The sequence below is a fragment of the Hippichthys cyanospilos genome, chromosome 10 (assembly GCF_059441005.1).
Source record: "Hippichthys cyanospilos isolate Australia breed blue-spotted pipefish chromosome 10, RoL_Hcya_1.0, whole genome shotgun sequence".
Classification (NCBI taxonomy): domain Eukaryota; kingdom Metazoa; phylum Chordata; class Actinopteri; order Syngnathiformes; family Syngnathidae; genus Hippichthys; species Hippichthys cyanospilos.
This window is the reverse complement of record NC_142378.1, coordinates 12,205,460-12,227,680: the sequence shown is the minus strand read 5'-3', so window position 1 is coordinate 12,227,680 and position 22,221 is coordinate 12,205,460. Positions and strand designations below refer to the sequence as shown.

General features: G+C 36.9%; 1 protein-coding gene across 2 annotated transcripts in view; it reads left to right on the top strand.

Moving 5' to 3' along the window:
- The first annotated feature begins 11,408 nt into the window (after positions 1-11,408).
- The window catches only part of kank3 (KN motif and ankyrin repeat domains 3), a 28,785-nt gene continuing 17,972 nt past the window's right edge, over positions 11,409-22,221 (top strand). Inside the window, exons 1-2 of one of the 2 annotated variants that reach the window (XM_088426268.1) lie at positions 11,431-11,531; positions 18,185-18,292. The gene's annotated coding sequence lies outside the window, so the exon portion shown is untranslated. Of the gene's footprint in view, positions 11,532-18,184; positions 18,293-22,221 lie in introns of both variants that reach the window. The other variant, XM_088426267.1, reaches the window with a different exon arrangement.

The window sequence follows — 22,221 nt, the reverse complement described above, 5'->3', positions numbered from 1 at the left end:
AAAATCATCTTAGATTGAAAATCCATTCTGAATTGAATCATGGATCCTAAAGTCAGAATCAAATCGAATCGTGAAACAGTCAAAGATTCTGACTTTCCCGGCAATAACTGCATCAAGCTGTGACTCGGTGACCAGTCACCAGATTGTTGCGTTCTTCATTTTGCAATGTTTTTCCTGGCCTTTTCTGCAGTCACGTTTAGTTTTGTTTTGTTTGTGGGGTTTCTCATTTCATACTACAAGGTAAAAAATGCATGCTCCATTGGGTTAAGGTCAGGTGATTGAATTGAACGGTCTCAGCCGATGAAGTTCTTTGTTCTGTTTTGGAAGTTTTGGCTCGGTGTTTTGTTGCATGATGAAGCTTTTTCATATTTCCCGATTTGTTTGAGTGCATTTTTATTGACTTCAGAATTTTCTCTGGTGCTGACCATGCGTTACATCATCTTTAAAGACTAATCAGCCCGTTCCAGAAGCAGCCATGACATTACTTGCACCATCCTTCACAAATAGCTTTCGTGTTTTCGATCATAAGCAGATCAATTTTTTCTCCAAATTTGGACCTTTTCATCCACTTTAGTCAATGTTAATTTTGGATACATCAGTCTAAAAAACTTTGTTTCAAAATATGTTGTAACGCATACTTCTACTTCTTTTTAAAATGTTCTGCATATTTGTTCTCTGCAAGAGTTCTTGAAACAGTAATGACACCTACCTGTTGTCTTTGTGTGTTCCTTCACAGCTCTCACAGTGTCATCAACTGTTGCTGAGTATCCAATACTGAGTATCCAATACTTTTGGATACTCAGCAACCGCTCCAATACTTTTGGTGAGGGCTGCATTTTCTGTTGTTAGACAGTACGTACAATCTTAATTTAAATGGGCTGTTCTTCACTTTAAAGCATTTGTCAGGCGTAGATTATCATATTATATCTTTCCCGATGGTAAAACACTACCAGATAATAAATCAAGCTTGGTTTTATTTTTTATTATTTTATTTTTTGAGTAACAGTCTTCTGTTTTTGCTGTCAGGATATGGTTCTTTTTTGAGCAACTGATAAACTCATCAGCATCCCAGAGGAGCCATTTACATAAACCAAAAAGAAGAAATGGAAGGTATATACTATTCTTATACAGATGGAACTCATTAAATGATAAGGAAAGGTTTCCTTTAGTGGTTGAATTAAAAAAAAAAAAACTCATACAAAGGTTCATACAGTCATTAAACACATTTCAAAATTAGAAATCATTCAAGTGTTTCTCATGTAATGCAGTTATGGCATCTTTCACTCTATGTGTATGAACACTGTGTGTTTAACTTTTTTCTTCAAAATCACCGATGCTACACACACAATGACACACACAAGCATATATATATATATATATATATATATATATATATATATATATATATATATATATATATATATATATATATATATATATATATATATATATATATATATACATGAAAACAATTTTGCATTTGTTAGAGGCTGATCTCTATTCAGTTTTTCTAAAGTTCAAAGAGTTCAGTGAAACACTATCTACTACTGATCTCATCGTGACAAGTGAAGTAACTGAAGTAGAATTTCATTCAAACATTATCTTTCAACCTCAGCCCCTTTTCTGCAGAAAATAAAACGTGCGACAGACTCAGTCAGATCCTTCTGAATAATTCATCCTCTGAGCATCCCCAAACATTCCTGAGTTGTTAATGCTTGGCAAGGCCATTGCCTTTATGACAACAACACATGTCCCAAATCATCTGCACGTGCATAGTACACGAGCGTCCTTCCATTGGGTAGAATGTGATTTTAGCCACCAGTGGGTTAGTGTGTGAAAGGTGAAGCTGTCGTCACGTTCCCGCTTTCTTGCATCAGCCTGTTTGAAAAGTTTCTGCTGGATCACAAATAGTCTTTACGCTCTCCAACCACAACAATGCTCTCTAATACGAGCCATGCTCAAGATGTTGCCACAAAGACTGATTTCAGCATGCTTTTATACAACTGTAAGTAACAACTTTTCAAAAACACAGACAAAGCAATAGCTCTGCGACATTGCCATAAACATGAGTCATTTGTTAGCTGCGAGAACATGTGCAAAAGTTAGCTATGGTGTCCCACAGGGATCGATACTCGGGCCAGTCTTTTTCATTCCTCATATGCTTCCTCTGGGAAGTATGATTAGTAAGCCGTCTTTAACCCGCAACTTCATATATCAATGAAAAAGATCAATAATGGATCATTAATTTTCTTTGACCTAATTCTACAATTATTATACATCAAGCAGAATGCCATGTGCTGTAGTCTATGTCTAACTTACACTAATGCAAGCAGTTAGAAATGTATGGATGAAAAGCACTTCTATTCCATGCATATAAAGTGACGTAAAAAACAACAACCAAAACAGTAAATATGGCAGTAATTGAGCATAACTATATCACGTTGCATATTATGCAGATAAAAATAGTTAATAACGTTTCAGAATCTCAGTGTCATCATGTATCTGCAAATCACCTCTTAGATATCAATATAGAACAGTCAAACAGTACAGCAGGCAATGTTCCTACTTGTGATGTATGATGATGTGATGAACTGAAATATTCTATGTCATCTTAAAACGTGCGCTCCAAGTATACACTACTCACAAAAAGTCTGGAAGATTCAGTTTTTTCCCGAAATAAAAAATGTACAATAACCTTTTCAGGTGAACATTCTTTAACTGTTCTAAACTTTTGGATGTCCTATTGTTCGTTGTTTCACTACCTTGTGCATAACCTGCTGTTATGTTTGTCTATTTTATTTCTATTTAATTCGATGTATTTCTGTGACTCTTCCAGTCTCCGTGTCTCCATTGCAACCTAATAATGACGTGATTTTGGCCATTTGCAGTCGAATGAAAATGACATTGCAGTTGCTCAGGTTTAGGTTTTGACCAGTCATGGCTCGCCTGTTTTCTGAGTTTGGTCATGTGATGTTCACAAGCTGAGAACTGATTTGTCATTCACTGAGCCCTGAGCAACTGTGTTGTCATTTTCAGTGGACAGCTAGTGGCAAAATGGCCAACCCTGAGATGGGTCTAAGCGAGTGGATTTCGCTAGTTAATTCACAGGGCCATTAATGCAAGCGGGGCCGCATCAAGCATATTGTATAGAAAATAATTTTTTAACTTGATTTTAGGGGCATAGCAAAAATTCTGTTCACAGTATTTATTAAATTCTGGCATATTATTAGCCAGCCGAAGCACGGCCATGGTTCGTTTGTCTGTTCACCGATATAAACAGTATTCATTATGAAAGACTTTGTTCACCTTTATCATAATGCTACAGGGGTTAACGGTCCCAACATGCATCATTTCCAAATGTTGCGCAAACAATCAAGTTTACGACTTTACACAACAGTGTAAGAATATGTCATCACATTTCACTGGGATGCAATATACCAAATATTTATTTTTAAGATTTATTTATGAATCCCCAACTTTTGTTAGCGTAGTCTTTGTTATGGCATAAACCAAGGCCTCTGTAGGATTGTATTTTTAAGTTTGATACATATCCTTTCAATTCTTTTCTTATGTTAAAGTAGCTGATCATACTTCTTTTTTGATTATTTACTCTTATTTTCTGTAATGAAAATACCAGTTATGTTCTGGTGCTGCTTTGCTTAGTGGAAAAAGGGCTGCTAGTAATAAAACAAATTGTTTAAGTGTGTATCTTGCTCCCATGAGGAATTTGTTTCCTCCAGGAACTCAAAGCAGCTGCTATTTACACACCAAAGGTTGAGTCTTCCTTCATTCATCGCTTACATCGTAACGACCTTTTACCCAGATTCCGCTCACAGACTATGTACTTTTCTGTCTCAGCTTGCTCTGGGACATGTTCTTGCATTTTTTTTTAAATTTCCATTCTCCAGCTTGCACTTTAACCCAGTAAGAATTGCTGTTGTTTTTTGAGGCCTCTTCTCTGCAATTAACACTTTTTTTTTATTTTTGATTGATTGATTTATTTTTTATTAAAGGTCAGATAAATCTGTTCAAGACACATCATTGATCGTACGTGAACATATCCCCATAACTCATCAACAGAATACAGGACACTGATTGCCAAGTACTCTAAGTGCGTTTGTAAAAGTATTACTGACTTTTAACTTTGAGGACGAAAAATGTGGAACAAACATGAGGCTTTTAACTTTGAGGACGAAAAATGTGGAACATACATGAGGCCTTTCACCTAATAAATTTGCAAGTTTCATCTTGACTTGTCGTAAGACAAGCTTTAATGCCAAATGATATGATAATTATTATGCAACAACTGGAATCAAAACAATGGTATCACATTTGGAGAGTGTTGATTTTATTTTAAATAGTATTCCTTCTTACAGTTTTAGTTTCCTGATCATTTCGAAAAAAACCAAAACAAACAATGCTATTGCATTGTTTTTATTGGCAGTTCTTGTGACCTTTGATAAGTTCCATTTTTGTCTGCCCTTTTACTTGCATCCAAATACTTGCAGAAATTCCTTTGTGACATTCATACTGACCTATGCAGCTGCATTTTTACCCCTGTCCCCGAATAAATTTTGTATTATTTACACTTATAACAATAACAAACATTGCCAAAAAAATTCAATGACATTTTAATGCCATAAAAGCAGATGGGACTGTTTATAACAGTCACTATACAAGTTTAGAGAAAATAGCATATGGTATATTTAACTTTGAAAAATGAGAACTTTGATCAAGGTAGAGTGAAATGCATGTTTTTGTAAGATGGAGTTCGCTTGAACTCCACACAGAAGAAGCTACGTACAGAAGCTACTAAAATTTAGTCCATCCCATAAATGCAAAGCACCCAAGCTGCGGCTACAGCCACAGCTAACGATAGCAACAGACACTAATGTAGCCAGTCACAACAAAGCTATTTTCCAGACAAAACTAGAGAACACCCCACATTTGAGCAAGTCTGCAACATACAGGATAAACTATATATTTTCTCAGTGTTATTTTTTGTTTATTTAGTGATCCATTAAAGGAAACACCACCATTCTAGATGGTCAAAACTAGAGATTGGAGCCAACACTTGGGACAAGTCTCAAACACAGCAGAAGGTAAATGCTTACAACTGCATCTATTAGTCTGCACATGAATGACTGAAGCCACTTTAATGCTTTTGTATATCAATTTTTTCCACTGCCACTATAAGACATTGTATTGAAATAAAAAAAATGGTTAGCTATTTTTTCTAGAAAATTTTCAGTGAGATTAAACATACATGCGTTAGATCAACTGATTACCGGTATATATCTGTGATTATTATCAATGATTTCATATGTCGTTTTCTAATGTGTTGAGATCACTGTATCCTCTAAATTCAATAAAAAATACCGCATTGTGCCTTTACACTTTCAGGTCATGAAACCCTGTTGGATCATTTCATTACCCTAGAAATAAGATAATATGTGTATGTTTTGTGTAATTATTGCAGTTTTAAAACACTCCAGTGCTAATCTATGTAGAACCAGTCCACTATCCTGCCCTTTCTAAAGAAATTGGGTGTGAATGCTGAAGAGTTGACTGAGTTGGGTTTTAAATGTACTGTACAATCTGACATACACATTCATTAACGAGAATTAAGGTGTGTTTCACCACAGAGGCCGTGTTCCTCTTTGGCTCAACACAGTGGTTGACGGACCCGCCCCGCACGTTTGTTCATTTGTGTGTTGTTGGGCCATGACCTGTACTGCGAGGCAGGTCACGTCCTTCCCTCAAATAATTTCTTTCACCTTTTACCTAGAAACCAGAAAGCAGGGATGTAGGAAGACACACTCATCTCTGATTAAGAGTTGCCCAATTCAACAACCCTAATGAGGCTCAGGATAAGATTGAATAAATAAAATTGAATGTACCTTGCATAGAACACAATCAAACTTTGTGTTTGAAACGCCCAGCTGGGAGCTTTCCTTTGCTGGCTGTTATACATATGATCCAGGCTGTTATACATTTGATCCAGCCATATCTGCTTTTTCTGAGAAAATTGGGTGTGAATGCTGAAGGGCTCACATCGATGCATTAGAAATTAACGTCATGTTTTATGTAAGATTACATGACCGGCCAGAAAAATATGATAAGACTATCTAAAACCTGTCACAGGGACAATTCACCATGCCAGTACATTCGATCGTTATTAACTTATTTCTGAATACACTGTTGTAGCATTTTCATCCCCATTTTGCTAAAAAAAAAAAAAAAAGTATATATAGATAGATAGATGTATAATAAGTACAAATTCAGATTTAATTCATTAATTTGAGTAAAATTTGATAGTGTATGGACAGAAATGTACTGTACTAAAAAAAAAAGGCAGTTACAGCACACACTGTCACCATGTTTATAAGGTAACTTCCCACTGTACACCAAAATGTCCCCTTGTTTTTCAAGAAAATCTGTACTTAGAACACAAAAAAAGCAAAGCTTAGGCTTTTATGCCACCAAAAATGTGTTAGAATAGGTTTACCAACATGAACAGATGAATTGTTTTCAATATTTTGAATGAATTGCGTTGAACTGGGCAGGAGCAGAGAGGTCTACATACAATTTTGGGGCTGATCAATATCCTGGTTTTTGACATTGTTGGTTTTGCATGTACGATTGATTTGAACGGACAACATGGAGGGGGGGGGGGGGGGGGGGGGCGTTGCCATTTTTTTCATTTCTAGGAGGCATTTTGGAAATCATTTTTCCAAAACAAACGTGTTAAAATTGAAACCGCACACTAATATTATATTCCTGATTAAAAATACATGAATTGAGCTTGTTAGTTAAAAAAGGAACACCCAAATCTCAAATGCAGGCTACTTAAGCACTCTCAATTCATCTTGTTTGTTTTTTTACATCATCTTTGCAGGTTTGTAAAAGTAACTAGCCTAGTTTGACAAAGTAAAATATAGGGAGCACAGATATTTGTTTTCAGATGTTGATCGTAATTGTAAAAAGTGAAACAAAAAAATGAAGTCCTTAAGTTAAGATACCAGCAAAATCTGCAAAAGTACACAAATAAAGTACTTGGAATGTGTTAATGCTCAACCACTTTCAGTAATAAAGATAAATACATAAATAAATAAACAAACAATAATTAGAATCAGTACGCGATTTAGGATTTTAAGGCTTGATCCTGTAAATGACCAGTAATATCAAAACCATCCTATTTTGTTGGTTTTCAATGCATCTAATAATCAACGTAAATCAAGTAATATTCAGAGCTTTACACTGTTATGAAAATGTTTCTTTTTAAAAGCTATAAGTTGATGAATTAAAAGAAAGATGACTTTTGAGCTGTATGTGAATAATTTTTCTAAAGCGTCCTTCCCCTTGCTGAAGGCCTTGAAAGCAGCATAAAGGTGTTTATGGCGTCTTCCAGATTTGCCGACTGGACTCTATTGAAGGAAAGTCAAAACATGTTTTGCTGCCAACGTGCATGGACTTTGATGCATGCTTGCAGATGACAGACAGGTATTGTGCTCACTTATTTCTGTTTCCACATCACCACTGTCGCTCAGGTGAAGGCGGAAGGATTTTATTGTTCTGATAATGATCTGCTTGTGTTTTGGCCTCCAGCTTGCAAGGTCAGACTGTTTAGTTAGCACAACGTATCATGTGGCAACAAATTAGTTTCTGAGACATTGCATTCAAGTGTTTGTGTGTCTGATACATACAGTATGAGTAAATGTCACCCTGCTTAAAAACAAAACAACCCCCGCCAATAAAAAAAAAAAAAACAGCATAGACCAGCATGTTTTGTTATGCTTTTACCGCTGCAGTTACCAGCAAGAACAGCATGAAAACTACACTCATCCCTGTTTTTTTTTTTTTTTCTTACATGTCATATAGTAAACACAACAAAAGTAACTCATGGGTAATGACCCTAAAACAGAGTTGGATATTGGCTGCTCCTAGTGTTTGTGTGTTTTGGTCAATCAGGGTCACTTAAAGTTTGAACATCTGGGCGAGAGGTCAGGTTGACCGTGTGATGAAAACTTCCTCCATCTGCACAGTCCATTTGAAAACGTTCCATGCAAGTCGCTGCGGGGGGACAAAAAGGCTTGCTATAAAATGTAAGCTTATTTTCATCTGTGGAAAAGAGGTCACAGGAGGACGTAGTATTTATAACCTTCAGGTACAGTCTTCTGTACAGTTGTGTTTTGAATATTTTAAGTTGGGGAAAAAAGTGCCCGTAAATTATGCTGTGGGCAAAAGCAGATTATTAAATTACTCAAATCATATAAAATACTTAAATCATGCTAGTAGATTGCATTGAATAAATAAATATGGAAATAAATGATTAAAGGTGGCTCGGTGGCGCAATGGATGGCACGTCCGCCTCACAGTTAAAGGGACCCAAGTTCAAATCCACCTCGCGCTGGCTTTCCTCTGTATAGTTTACATGTTCTCCCCGAGCCTGCGGGGGGTTTTATGGAAAAGTTGGAGCAATTTTGTTGTATACCAGCCATACAATACAATAAGACTATTTTATTCTGGTCTAGTCTAGTAGTCCATTCTATTCTATTCACGCTAATTATTTAATGTTTCTATTGCTCATCAAACTAGCGTTTTTTTTTTTTTTTTGTGGTACCGAAGTTACTGAAGGAGTCATATGACCATCACAAAGTGCGTGAGAGAAATGTAATGAGTTGGTATTACCTGTATGTAGGCTCGTGTGCTGTATTGTTATTGCTCTTAATCATGTTTTCAATTGTGACCATATAAGTTTTTTTCTTCTTTTTATAAGGGAAATTATATATATACCGCATATATATATACACACACACACACACACACACACACACACACACACACAATGTATTGGGATAATGCACTACAAAAGTAATGTAATTACTGTAATGCATTACTTTTTGTTGTAACACAAAAGTGTAAGATATTACACACACAAAATCATAATATTGTACTCGTTACAAATGAACCCAATGCATTACAATGCATTTTAACCAGAAAGTGGTGTTTGTTTTACCCCAAAATTCACCAAAAACACCGCAAGATCCGAGGAGAAAAGTCCGGCACGAAATGTTTATGTGCTGACATACGACAGCAGAGACGAATACAGCAGCAGCGTACAGCAGGTTGAATATGGAAAATACATAAATAAGATGGACACACTCCCATTACTTTCAGTTCATCAGACAAGAAGACAAGAAGAATATAATCCTTATGAGTACCAAAAAAGCTGTCCACTTTGCAAAATAGGTCCAGTAATTTGACAAACCATTTAGACTGGTGCCATAGTAATGTGAAGTTAGCCAAAAGAAAACACACGGTGGATTGCGCCCACTCCCTGAGGGATGCCACTTCCACCTCTAAAGGTTAGGAGATTCAGTGGGAGATATAGTGCCGCTTTCCACAGTGGATTCACCAACATTTCTTAACCTTGTCAGCAAGATCCTTGTCGTAACTAGCAACAATGACAAGGTAAGCTAACGCTAACTTTCACTGTACAATTCCTGTTAATAACAGTCTATAAATAGTTCTGGTCAACATGTATCAAGAAGAAACAAACAATACCTCATGTTAAACAGTAATTAAACATAATATCAGGTAGGCTGGCTGCTAATGTTATCAACACCGAAACCATTTATTTTTGAAACATATGTCCCTCACCTAGCCGACTGAATTTAAAATTTGAAGATTGACATTGAAATTATGGAATGTACTAACTCTTTTTGCGAATGCATTGCATTTCAAATACAGTAATATTGTAATGTAACTAATTACTTTGAAATTATAATAATAATTAAGAAATATTGCACTACAGTTTTGAAGTAACATGCTAAACACTGTTTGTGTGTGTGTGCGTGTGTGTGTGCGTGTATGTGTGTGTATATATATATGTGTGTGTGTATATATATATATATATATATATATATATATATATATATATATATATAGAGAGAGAGAGAGAGAGAGGGAGAGAGAGAGAGAGAGAGCGAGAGAGACAGAGAGACAGAGAGAGAGAGAGAGAGAGAGAGAGAGAGAGAGAGAGAGATGCACTGTATACATGTGTGTCTAATTTAAATCCATGGGATAAGTGTCACTTAATATATTTGTATTTTGAAGGATTTAATTGTGTCTGTACTCTTGAACTGTATTTTGAGTGTTAGTTACTGATTAATGTATGGGATGTCCTCTTTGTTCTGCTCGGTCACAGCGACCTGCCAAACCCTGTATTGTTCCTTCGCAGGTCACAGGAGAGCCCAAGACTTCCTTTTGGACGCATTTGCAATCAAACTCACACATGCTCAAGGTTTGACTTGCTCCATGGAGACAAAGTGCACTGCTTGTGAGATCAGCTTACTGCGATGACTCAAAATTCTTTGGTTTTATTTATTTGCAGCAGAGTTCAGTCTAAATTATTGGAGGAGTGCTAAACATGATGGGAGAATGCACCTTGGAGATGTTCAGAATCCAGTAATGAGACAAAATCTCTATAACATTCATCACGTGTCAATGTAATGACTCACAGAAACAAGGTGCAAATATAGAATACTGTACTATAATAAATTATGTTAAGAAACTTAAAAAAAAAAAGAAAGAAAAAAACAAAATTGGTAATGGTTTCCTAACCAACATCGAAAAACCTGAAGCTTCCTGCATCATTTTACTGTACGTATATTCATTTTTATTATAATTATTGAGCTTGTTATCATAATTATTGAGCTTGTAATTAAGTAGTACTGTATACTTGGACACTTGCGTGTCTACACTGCTTATAGCAATGTATTAGCTTTTTTTCATATATCTTACTTGTCATTCAGCCGAACATCCCTTTCTGATCAACTACGACAAAGAATTTATTGCAGCTATGTTTTAAAAATTGTTTGGCAGAATCGCAGGACATGAATAAAAGAACTGTGTTCCTCTGAATTCTATTTTTTTTTCAGGTTCAAAACTTTGAAACATGAAGCAGCAGCTCCCTCTGCTGCAGTAATGACAACAATACAGCATACAACGGAAATTATGGTTTATTATTTCCTATCGGTACATCAGTGATATAACCATTTAGCAAGGGGGCTGTTTCTTTAACATATTTCAATACCTACTGACCTGACCCCATCAATGAGAGCAGCATTTTTTACTGATGCCCCAAACTCGGCACCACAACATCTGCTTCATTTGGGTTCATCGGTCTACGACGACCTTTCGTTCCTATGACTGTTCGTAAATCTATGCAGTGATACTTTGCGGGAGTAATAAAATCGTTATTACAATCAATAGTTGCATTAAATCAACTTCTGTAATAAACAACATTAACTTTTATTGTCTTTTCAACTTTTCGCGAAACGCTTATTTTATTTTGAAAGTCAAAATCGGAAACATTTCCCCCCTATTATATCAATAGGCACTTCTCTTGAACTTTTTGAGGGGAATGGGAGTTCTCCTCCTTTTGCCCTCCCGAAACCTTCCTCGCTGTCTACGGGAAGCATGAGAACTCCCAGTGTGACGGCCCGGCTCTGGAGACAAGTCAGAAGGTAAGAAAGTGCCGTGGACTGATTAGCATAAATCGATACGCCAAATCGATGGATTTGACTGCTTGCTTCGCGCTCTATGCGTGTGAATTACATCCACAGACGTGTTATGGTGAATAGCGGTTTCAGACTTGCAACTATGGCAACTTCACAATCGTGCTAGTAATGCTGTTTGACAACTACGTATTACTGACTCTATTCGATCTTATTTGTATTTTTTTCAAATGATTATATCCCCACTGTTACAGTAGTTTTTGTTGACCATATCACCAACTTCTGGAACTATCAAAATTCTTCTAAGTCTTTTTTTGTTTTGAATGTGAATGACCTGTAGGAAGTTAATTCTTCGGTTCTATTGAAGTGTCATTTATAAGCTTGTTTTTCTCAGATGGTTTCACTCAGCAAACATGTGCCCCCCCCCCCCCCCCCCCCCCCCAAATTTTCATCTATTGACAGATGTGTTGGTTGTTGCCTTATTTGATGCTGCTAAATTGCTGTTAATGTCAATAGTGTGCAGTTTGATGATTACATATTCAGTAACGCTATAATTACTGGCTTTGGTTGTTCGGCAAATGCAAGCAGATCTTCTCATATATTACTGTACACAACTATGCACGTCAACAGCTTTGGGGATCTGATGACAGCCTTCTGATTGTGGAATTCTGGAAGTGAGAAGCAAATGTAAAAATATATCTAGCTCCTAAACCGTAACATCATCCACTGTAGAAGATGTTGTTGCCGCTGTCCTAAATTCAAAATACTGAACATGTTTTTTTTTTTTTTATTGTGTAAACGTCACAGTATCCTCATTATTTCAAGTGTTGAAGTCTTTACACAGTTTTTGGGAGGGGGCGGGGTGACCCAAAAGAAACCACCATTGAGAGTGTGTCTGTTTTGGTGACCTCGGGATTATGTGTTGGTTTTATCAGGCCATAAGAACAAACAGTGCTGGATTAGTGCACCCCCACTTCGAAATGGTGAGTTGGTGTGATGTTTACCGTGTGTTGAGTTCAAGTACCCTGAGTGACATTTGCAGTGAGGATTAAATGACATACTGTACAGACTGGACTAGTCAGTGTTAATATTTGAAACTACAGTAATTTTCATTGTATGTGATATATCAGTGTCTCTTTATCCTCCTGAGGCCCTCATTAACATATGCATTTGTGGCCATTTGTGTGGGGAGCATTTCTTTTCAGTCTATATTTTTTTATTTATTTGAGTGTAAATAAAGTGCGCTCAGTAGAGGACATGCTGGTCTTCCCAATGATGTGTTTGAGTGGGATGCAATTAACATGTCTGTCTTGCTGAGACAAAATGGAGAATGCAACAAAACACACAAATAAACTAAGTCTCAGAATGTTATGATGGAAACCAGTGTCCCTGTGAGGAAAAACTGCATGTAGCAGTACTGTGTAACATATTAAGTCAAGAACAATCTATTCTGTGGTTAGAACTTCATGAGGTTCATCCCATGAACGTAACCGTTAATTTTAAAATGTTTTATATTCAAACAATATTTGAACCCATCTAAACTGCTTCAAGCGTCTCATCCCACAGAATGAAATACAGGATATATCCCGTTTGTATGGATTCTGTGAAATTTTGCAGTTATATTACCCACAAAAGCTGTAAATCGATTATATATATATAATGGCATACTGTAAACAAATGAATCGACATGTGACCGCAAAGTTAGCCAAAATAAGTTTATGCGAGATGACACCTAGAAGCTGCCCCTTGAGTACAGTACGTATGATGTTGCTGACAACATTGTGCTGTTCCTCGGGTGTCTTTATGCAACTGTACCTTGCGCTTTGACTTACTGCTGCGGCGCCTCAAATAGACAGCGTGTAAGATAAGGCAGACGTGTCAGGAGGCTAGAGGAACGCTGTGGTTGTACACAGACAAACACCACTCCAAAGCACGCTCTTTTTGTGTTTGCAAACTTAATTTCATTAGATGCTATTAAATTCAGCTCTGTGGTCATGCAATGTCCCGATGTTGACTGAAATGCTTGTCGTTCGTTTCCATTCTTATTATGTGTTAATGTTAGTGCAAATGTTGTCACGTGAGGTAGAAAAGGCTTGACTCAACAGCATTTGTTTGCCACGTTTATTAACTGGAATGGCTGCAGACCGCCTGCAAGGCTAAACTAATGCAGCATGTGGAATGCAATATTTGTATCGGTTTCAGGTTATCGCATAAGGAGATGTTAATAAAGTTAACAATAAATTTAAGGAGATGAAAATAAAGTTATATTTTCATTTGAGGCATCAGCCTATCAAAAATTGAATTTCACCCGGATGGTGACAACATGTAAAATTTCAACATGGCACGACCATTGTTATTACACTACCAGGAGTGTGCCACCCCTTAGCTAAAATACTTTGAGAATGATGTTGAAGAAAATGACCTTGAAATGGATGTGGAAGAAAATGACCCCAAAATGGTCAAAATACTGCACAAGGGTTGAAATGGGTGTGTTTCACCAAGCCTAGCTATTAGGTCAATGGCAAAGACCGTGCAGCCTGAACAAAACATCTGATATGAAACCACTTTTGGCTTTTACACAGAACCCAGAGAGGGTGTTTATTTTATTTTATTTATTGCTGAAACTCTCATTTTACATCCAGAAGCAGGATCCAAGAACTTTGTAAATTCATACCCCTGTCCAGACATCATTGATTAGTCATTTAAAAAAAAAAAAAAAAAAAAAAAAAATTAACAGCGGTTTTCGAAAGAACATATTTAATGCATAGTGTGGGAGAAACAGGAGCAGCATAAAATATTCAATAACTGGGACAGCAATAGAGGATGTGGTGGTTTAAATATGGAGATTACTCCCCATTATTTATGATCAGGCTGATGCCACTAAATGTTCAAGCAGGTCTAAGAAAACCTCAAAAATCTTTATTAAATTGGCGCTTAACGATTAGGTCGCAAAGTCGTGGAGATCATTTTGTCCACTCTGAAGCCAGTTCCTCTCAAATTGAGTTGAAATTTAGTGATATCCAATACGTTTTACAACAGGCTAAATATATGCAATTAATCTTTTGCTTTTTCTGTCTCATTCCAATCCTGTTATGCTTTAAATGAATTGAATCTATTTGGCGCTTTGTGGAATTCCAATTGTGTTAGCCTCTTGTTTTCAGTAATGCGGGACACATTGGTGCACACAGAAAGTGGCTGGGCTTCAGATTAACTTTTATGATCAGATGAAAGTCTTGTTTGGCCATTTGGGCAGCTTTGCCTAAAGGAACAAATAGCAGCATAAAAGGAGGAGCTAATTCTATTTTGAGTTTTAAATTGTGATCTTACTGAAGCAGATTAAGATCTTATAATACAAAGGCCAAAGATCAAATGTCTGCTTGTCCTTATCATACTTTAGATCTATATAATTGTCAACAAGTCATGAGAACGTTATTAAATTTAGTTAATAGGGCTCGGAAAAAAGTCGACTGGGTCGGGTAAGTCATCTTTAAATATATGTTGACTAAAAATGTCTGCCTCGAAGCGCCGCTGGAACCATGTTTGCACAACCGGTATCTACACGAACTGTTCTTACACATGCACACAGGTGTTGCTAGTGCAGACACTGAGATAGACCCCTTTCCAATAATCGATATTAACACATTACAAACATTATCCTATAAATGATAGGATAATGGATTTTAAAAAATTGGCTAGTGACAGCCCTTGTGGATAATTATACAAAATGAAAATTTATAATGTGTTAAACCTCATGATCAATGCTAAACTCAGATTACTGGGTTACATCAAATTTGAACTTTGCTAATACGTTTTATTTTATGTCATATTCTGCTTTCAAAATGCTCTCATAAATCTGGGCCCTTGATTGCAACTGGGACTTGTTCGTGTAACCACAGAAAAAAGTAACTTTTAACAAACAATTTTAATGATGAGATAACCCTAACCCTAACCCTAACCCATTGATAAACTTTCATCAAAGTTAGCTCATATCAATTCTATGAATTGTTCTTCGTGTAGTAAACAAATGGAAACACTTGAACATGAGCACTTTGTAGATAAGGTCATTTGCACATTACAATAAGAGTAAGCCAAGCTGTTGTTGTTGTTGAGAACTTATAATGTATTTTGAGGTGCTATGCACTTTAAAAGTATTTACAACTGTGTGGTAGTTAACTATATTGGAGTGTATTAAAAGAAACAGTGGTACGCATGTCTATGGGAATGCAGGAGCATGTTGGCTGATACATGAGACTGACTAATATGTGTTTAATACTCTTTGGACACACTTCAGGTGAGGGCTTTGAGCCATTGAAGCTATTTATAGGAGTTATTTTATCTTGATGGTAATTTTAGCAACATGATGTCATCCGATTGCTGATAGTTTGTTTTGTGTGTCCCAATAGGACCCGCAGTCTGCTGCTGTGTCCATTACACTAAAATTGCTAAATATAAATATATGAAAGTTTGCTGAAGACACAAACTAACCAGTGACGCACACTAAAATAACTTTCAGGAAACCAAAGTGTTGTGGCCGGATCACCAAAAAGGTTCAACTCCAAAAGGAGCATTTTCTTGACAACAAAACCATGACTGCTTTTAGTAACGCGGTGATCCCGCGATCCAAAATGTTTAAAAATATACACAAAAGCTATTCATTTCAATGGAAATACCTGACACAAATGAAAATGCGAACGTGCTGAATGCATACAGAGCAGCCCTATATAACATGATGAAGATAATAACTAATATTAGCTAGCATGTTACCCATATTCACAAGATGTTTGATCAACAAACAAACTAATTTTGGGCATATTATCAAACATCAACTTTCTTACAAAGAAAGTGCAATTTAGCTCGCTGCTCAATACTAATGTTTTAGTAATTAGCTTTTTATTCCTCTACGTATGCTTTCTGCCTATTTAGACTATGTTAATACTTCAACGTTCTTAAGTACTGGGTATGGCAGTTGAAACTTTTTTTCACAAATTGGAAGATTTAATTGAGTGATTTGACAAACTTTCACCAACGATGACAGGTGATAACAATTACTACGACAGATTAAAATGATGGATGACCGTTCCATTGGTCTTAGTTTGCTGTTGCTTTTAAAATGTTTTCATAATTCGGCGATCCATTGGCAAAAAGTCCGTCCGTACCGACAAAATCCCCACCTCTGGTAGTGTTCGTTGTATTGGGAGTTGGGGGTAACGGTTGCAGTCGAAAGACGAGCCAAGATGTTACGCTGGGACACCTTGCCGGGAACAACTTCAGATTAAAAGTGTGCCACGGCATTGGTGTTCATATATTATTTGGTAATCTGAGGATTATTATGAAGTTGGCATCTTCACCACATTTCTGACATGTTTTACTGTCATTCGGAGCATTAACAGTTGTTGCTGCGATTATCTTGACATATTTTCTGACATACTGTATACACTAATCAGCGGGTGTCAGGGACAAGAAGCGAGATATATAAATTATTCAAGGACTCCTTTCCGCCCTTGAAACAGTTAACTTTGCCTAACTTCCTGAGACACAATGGACATGGCAGTGGACATAAATAAATAGTTTGGATCTCAGGAGGTTATGGAAACTTGAATAGATGTAATTACCTAAATTTTACTTTAACATCTGGCTAGAATTTTTGGAAGGTGAGCATCTGTACATGTGGCATTCTCTTTTTTACATCACGATTTTCTGGTTTGGTTTTTAACGGTAGTTAGTGAGATTATTTCTAACACATGTTAAGATGATGACTGGAAGTAAAAACACATGCTTCTTCAGGAGGAGTAATTGCTACATTGGATGTGATGAAGTTCTCGAGGGGTTTGTGCAGTATATCTTTCGGTACGGACGGAATCTGAGTATTGAAGCCATTTTGAGAATATGTATTCGCTTTGCTTAACATGAGTGCAGGTTTCAACTTTTGAGTTTGCCTACAGAACTCTTCTGTTTATTGGCTCCTAATGGAAAATGTTGTGTCACTTGTGAAAAAGCTTCCCAGCCCGATGAGGTCATTACAAAATGCTGAACTAGGTGTTAGTGCTACGTCTACAAACGTAAATTCAGCTCAGCCCTCCACATTTGCATATTATACAAATGCTTCCCTTTTTTTTAAATCAATCTATCCCATAATTCCTTTACTTCACCAGTGTTGAAAAAAATCCTACATCTCATCAAATATGGAAAACACAGGTGATTAGACTAAGCACAAAATTGGGAAGGCAACAAACGGCTGTTTTATTAATCAATCTGTCAATTATTTTGTTCATTAAGGTGTGATTTGAATCTTTGAAATATTATATTAATATTAATATTCTAATTTATAGCCTTTTATTACAAAAACTGACTTTTCGACAATGCAGGAAATATATATCTATACATATAAAATGATTTGGTGACTTGTTTGGCCCTTAACATCAGAAAATTGGCAAAAATGTTGGTCATTGTTTTCCAAAAAAAAACTAGATTCTTGTAAAAGTTGAATTTTGATTCAACACAATGATAATCAGTCTGTTTCCTAAAAAACAAAAAAATATATAACTTGAGAGGCTGAAATTCAGATTTTTTTTTAATACAATTATAGGTCTCTTAACAATTAATCGATTATCAAGCTAATTATCAATGAATTTGATGGCTTTTTTTGCTTTTTTTTTTTTTAGTACAAGACGGAAGTCGGACAGTTGTCGCTGAGTTCTAACACAGTGTGGTCATTTGAAACAAATGAAAAAACAACACAGCAGTCAAACAAAAGGAAACAAGGAGAAAAGGTAAAATTTGCCTTTAGTTTCCATCTGGCTGCTTTTGTTTAGTCTGCCCACAAACCTTGATGTTTACAGCAAACTGTTGAGGGTCAACGAAGCAAAGAGAAATCACTTCCAGATTGTAGTCTGTTTAGCCCAATGAAGCGGGCTAAAAAGTTTAACTCGTTAAAAAGCCAACTGGCATTACAAGTAGTTATCGTATTATCTGACGTCAGTGACAGATAACGTCAATTAGAAGGTAACCCAATTAGATAATTCCGGAAAACTGAATTACAAAGCACATCTCTTGTTATAATTTTTCAAGGTAAAACATCTTCACAATGACAAAGATGTGCACTTGGGATGTCTACCCACCGCGCCTTGTCATTATTGAAGCCCCTCCATCAAAGAAGTGCTGCAAGTGCTATAATCGTCACAAGTGAGGGAAATAATATATTTCTGTTACTTCGAAGCGGAAAACGCTGCTGACATCTGGTGCGTTTCCGTAGATGTACGATAGAAACATCTGGAGGCTGCACTGGCCACTGTTTTAAACATACCTAAGGCATTTGGTGTATGCCCGCTAGGGATGGGACGAGACATAAAATCTCAGAAAACGAGACCTCTCACGAGATTTGAGTCCACAAGAACGAGATAAAATAATGTTTAATATACATTTGCCACTTTTCAAAATGATTTCTTTTTATTGAGTAGACTACGAGAAAATTAACACTTTAGCATGCCAATGTAAACATAATATATGTCAGGCTCATTTTTCAGCTGCAGCTGAAATCATTCCTTCTATTGAATAGTTAAATCAAATACATACAGCTTGTGCTAATAGCAGTGTAGGATGTGTTTTTTGTTGCAGTGTTTACAAACAGTAAACCCTGCTTGCTCGCGCCAAATTTATGCCAGAGGCTGCGCTAAATTCTAGCAAAGAGCGCTGTACAATGAAATGTTTTGAGCGCCCTGACTTGGCGATTGATCGTGATTTCAAAAGTTGTTGTCTATATCAGGAGTCAAGCCTCAGTCTGGGAGGAGCAGTTTGTGCAGTAGAAACTAAAGAGTAAAGTCAGCTGTTGTGACACGCCACGGAAAACAACTTCAAAATAAACCTTCGTGTCCATATGTCGTTTAGTATGGTGAGTTGTATTTTGAAGTACACAGGGCTTTTCACCACATTTGGTGGCATGTTACTGTCATGTAGAGCTTTAACAAGCAGAGCAGACCAATAACAAGCAGCACACTCATGTGAACTCCATTGCAGGGATGAGAAATCTTCTCGTTCTAATCTCACAAGATCTTGTACGAAGAGTGAAAATGAGAGGAAACGACAACCAGCTACATAAGCTTGGGTATTTGTATTTCTAACCACAATTATGTTTGAGATCAAGCCTTTAAACGTGTGAAGAAGGGAAAACCTGGTGTGCTTGTTCCAAAACGCAGTATGAAATCATCAATGTTGTAGTTGGGGAAAACCCAATTTTGTTGGGCCTGCTTTACTTCAAGAAGGATCGTTGCTTTCCTGCTTTGGGATGTCTTGAGCTGTCTGACTGGATGTTGCTACTGACTGGGTGATATTTGTACTCTTTTTGGATGCTAAAAGAACGTCAGGAACGCTATTGTTCTCAAAATGACAGACGAAATGTTGCTATTCTGAGAAATAATGTACGTCTTGTCAGCTTTGGTTCCTGTGGTAATACATTTTTTTGGAATGTTGCAACTTCGATCAAAAGCCGTAGTGCTGCCTTGACCACACGCAAGGCTGCCATTGGAGCCTTTTTCTTCATTCACACCAGCAAATATATAGTTTCCTTCCTTGAAATACAATTTGTCATTTTTAGTACGCTGGTAAATATTTTGGAAGACTGAAACAGCTTGTTAGGGAAGTAGAGAATATTACTTGAACTTTCTCCAAATATTTGTCCTTTTCTGGAAGAACCACGGATAACAACAATAGGTTAAGAACAACAAGAAAATATGTTAAAAAGTTATAGTAGTTTGAGATTTTTTCATTACAGTTAATCTTTATTTTGTTTTTGACTTTAGTTATTTAAATTCTGTTAATTTTAGTTTTGGGAGGGCATGTTTTTTTTTCTTTCTACTAGTTGTGCTTTGTTTTGGTTTATTATTAAATTGTTTCATTATTTCATTTTAAAATATCTATTTGTTGAGTGCAAAACAAAAAAAGGGCAGTATTTTGTATATTGTCAGTATTTTGTAATAAACTACAATTCTTAAAAAAAAAAAAACTTCTTTTTTCTATATCTACTGATGGTCAGCAATAATACCAGAGATAGGCCTACATTTAAAATGAATTCTGAAAAGCTCATGTGTGATTTTAAGTGAAAACAAAAACAAGGGGATTTTTGTTATACATAGTCAGTTACATGTTGTTAATGTTAGATTTAGTCTCAATTTTTTTTGTCTTTTACAAAATTCATGTTTGTTTTAAGCATTTTATTTTCAATATTGGTTTAGATTTTTTTTTAACTATTAGGGATAGGCGAGTACCAATAGCAAAAATAGGCCTTGGGCCAATACCTGGCCTTAGTTCAAGCATGTATTAAATATGAATTAAAATTATCAATGGTGTTCTTACTTGCCATTGGTGAAAACTCAAGAGTTGAGTGGCTGTAAACACTTACATTACTTTGAACTGAGCACAAAATTGGGAATGTTTTTTTGAGCAAGTAACAGAAGATAAATCCTTCCGACAAAAACAAAAAAGTACAGTACTTGAATGTGCACTTTGCGGGCACCCACTCTATGCATGTGAAATGCAATCCACACGTCAGCTGAGTTTTGCATTAGAAACACCCATAGAATAATAGAACTTGTGTCTAACTGCCCAGCTGGTTTTCTCACCAAACACTGGTCAACTTTATTAGATTGACCGTGCGACATTATAAAGTTGGACACAGTTGTGAGAGCATGAACAGGCCTTCTGCTGTGACTGAAAACAACGAGGCCTCACAAAGCACGGCGAGAGCGTCGCCACCAAAGAGGCATAAAGCTTCATTGTCGAGCCACAGTGTGCTCGATTGTGCTTGAAGGAAAAGGAAAGGCCTGCGTGCGACGTTTCAAGTCAACCTGACCGGTCGAAGTGCGCACACCGGAACGCACAAGCACACGTGAGGTATGCAGAAAGGACGCCAGGCAGGAAGTATCTCCTTGTTGTCCTACAATGTAGATGGAGGTGACTGTTTACAGCGTACGTGATGAAGAGGCATCAGACCTCGGAGCCAAGCTTCATGCGACCGACCCCCAGTCTCACGATTGTGTGTTGCGGTCACGCTGGCTCTATTTGTTCAGCGCTCATTCATTTGCTTGTCTGTTCTGCAGCGTTTTCCTGCTGCCTTCAGGAAGCAGCTTTCAGGACAGCCTGATGGGCTTCCTGCCCACTCCTCCTCCTCCTCGCAAACCTCCACCGCTTCCACCCCGATTCCAACTGAGAGACAATGGCAGGTCTCCTGCAAGGGCATGGAAGACTGGGTGGGAGTATATGAGTGGGATTTATTAGAGGAAAAGTGGCCTTCCCTTCAGGAAACTGCACATTTCTCTGCGAGCAGCATGTGGCCACTCTTCTCTTGTGCCTTTTCATGTATAAGGGCATCATTTAAATATCCTTCAAATCATCTTCACTTCTACAATTTGGATATCTTGGTTAATCTAGTGTGTATGTGTGTTATTGGCCTTTTGTTAGGGATATTTTGTATTATAAATTAATCAACTCTGTGGTTATAAATGATTTATATTGGATCGAATGTTATTTGTTTGCAGATTGTGGTGTAAGCTGTTGCCTGTTCAGAAAGAGGACATCGGCTTTAAGTCGCTCCGCCCCTCGCCAGGGTCGCTCTTTTGCCCTGACGTCTCTTTTTCGGGAAAAAGGGGCGGCGTGGGGAAATGAGGTCATAGTCGCAAAACATGATCCCGAGACCCATAGCAGTACA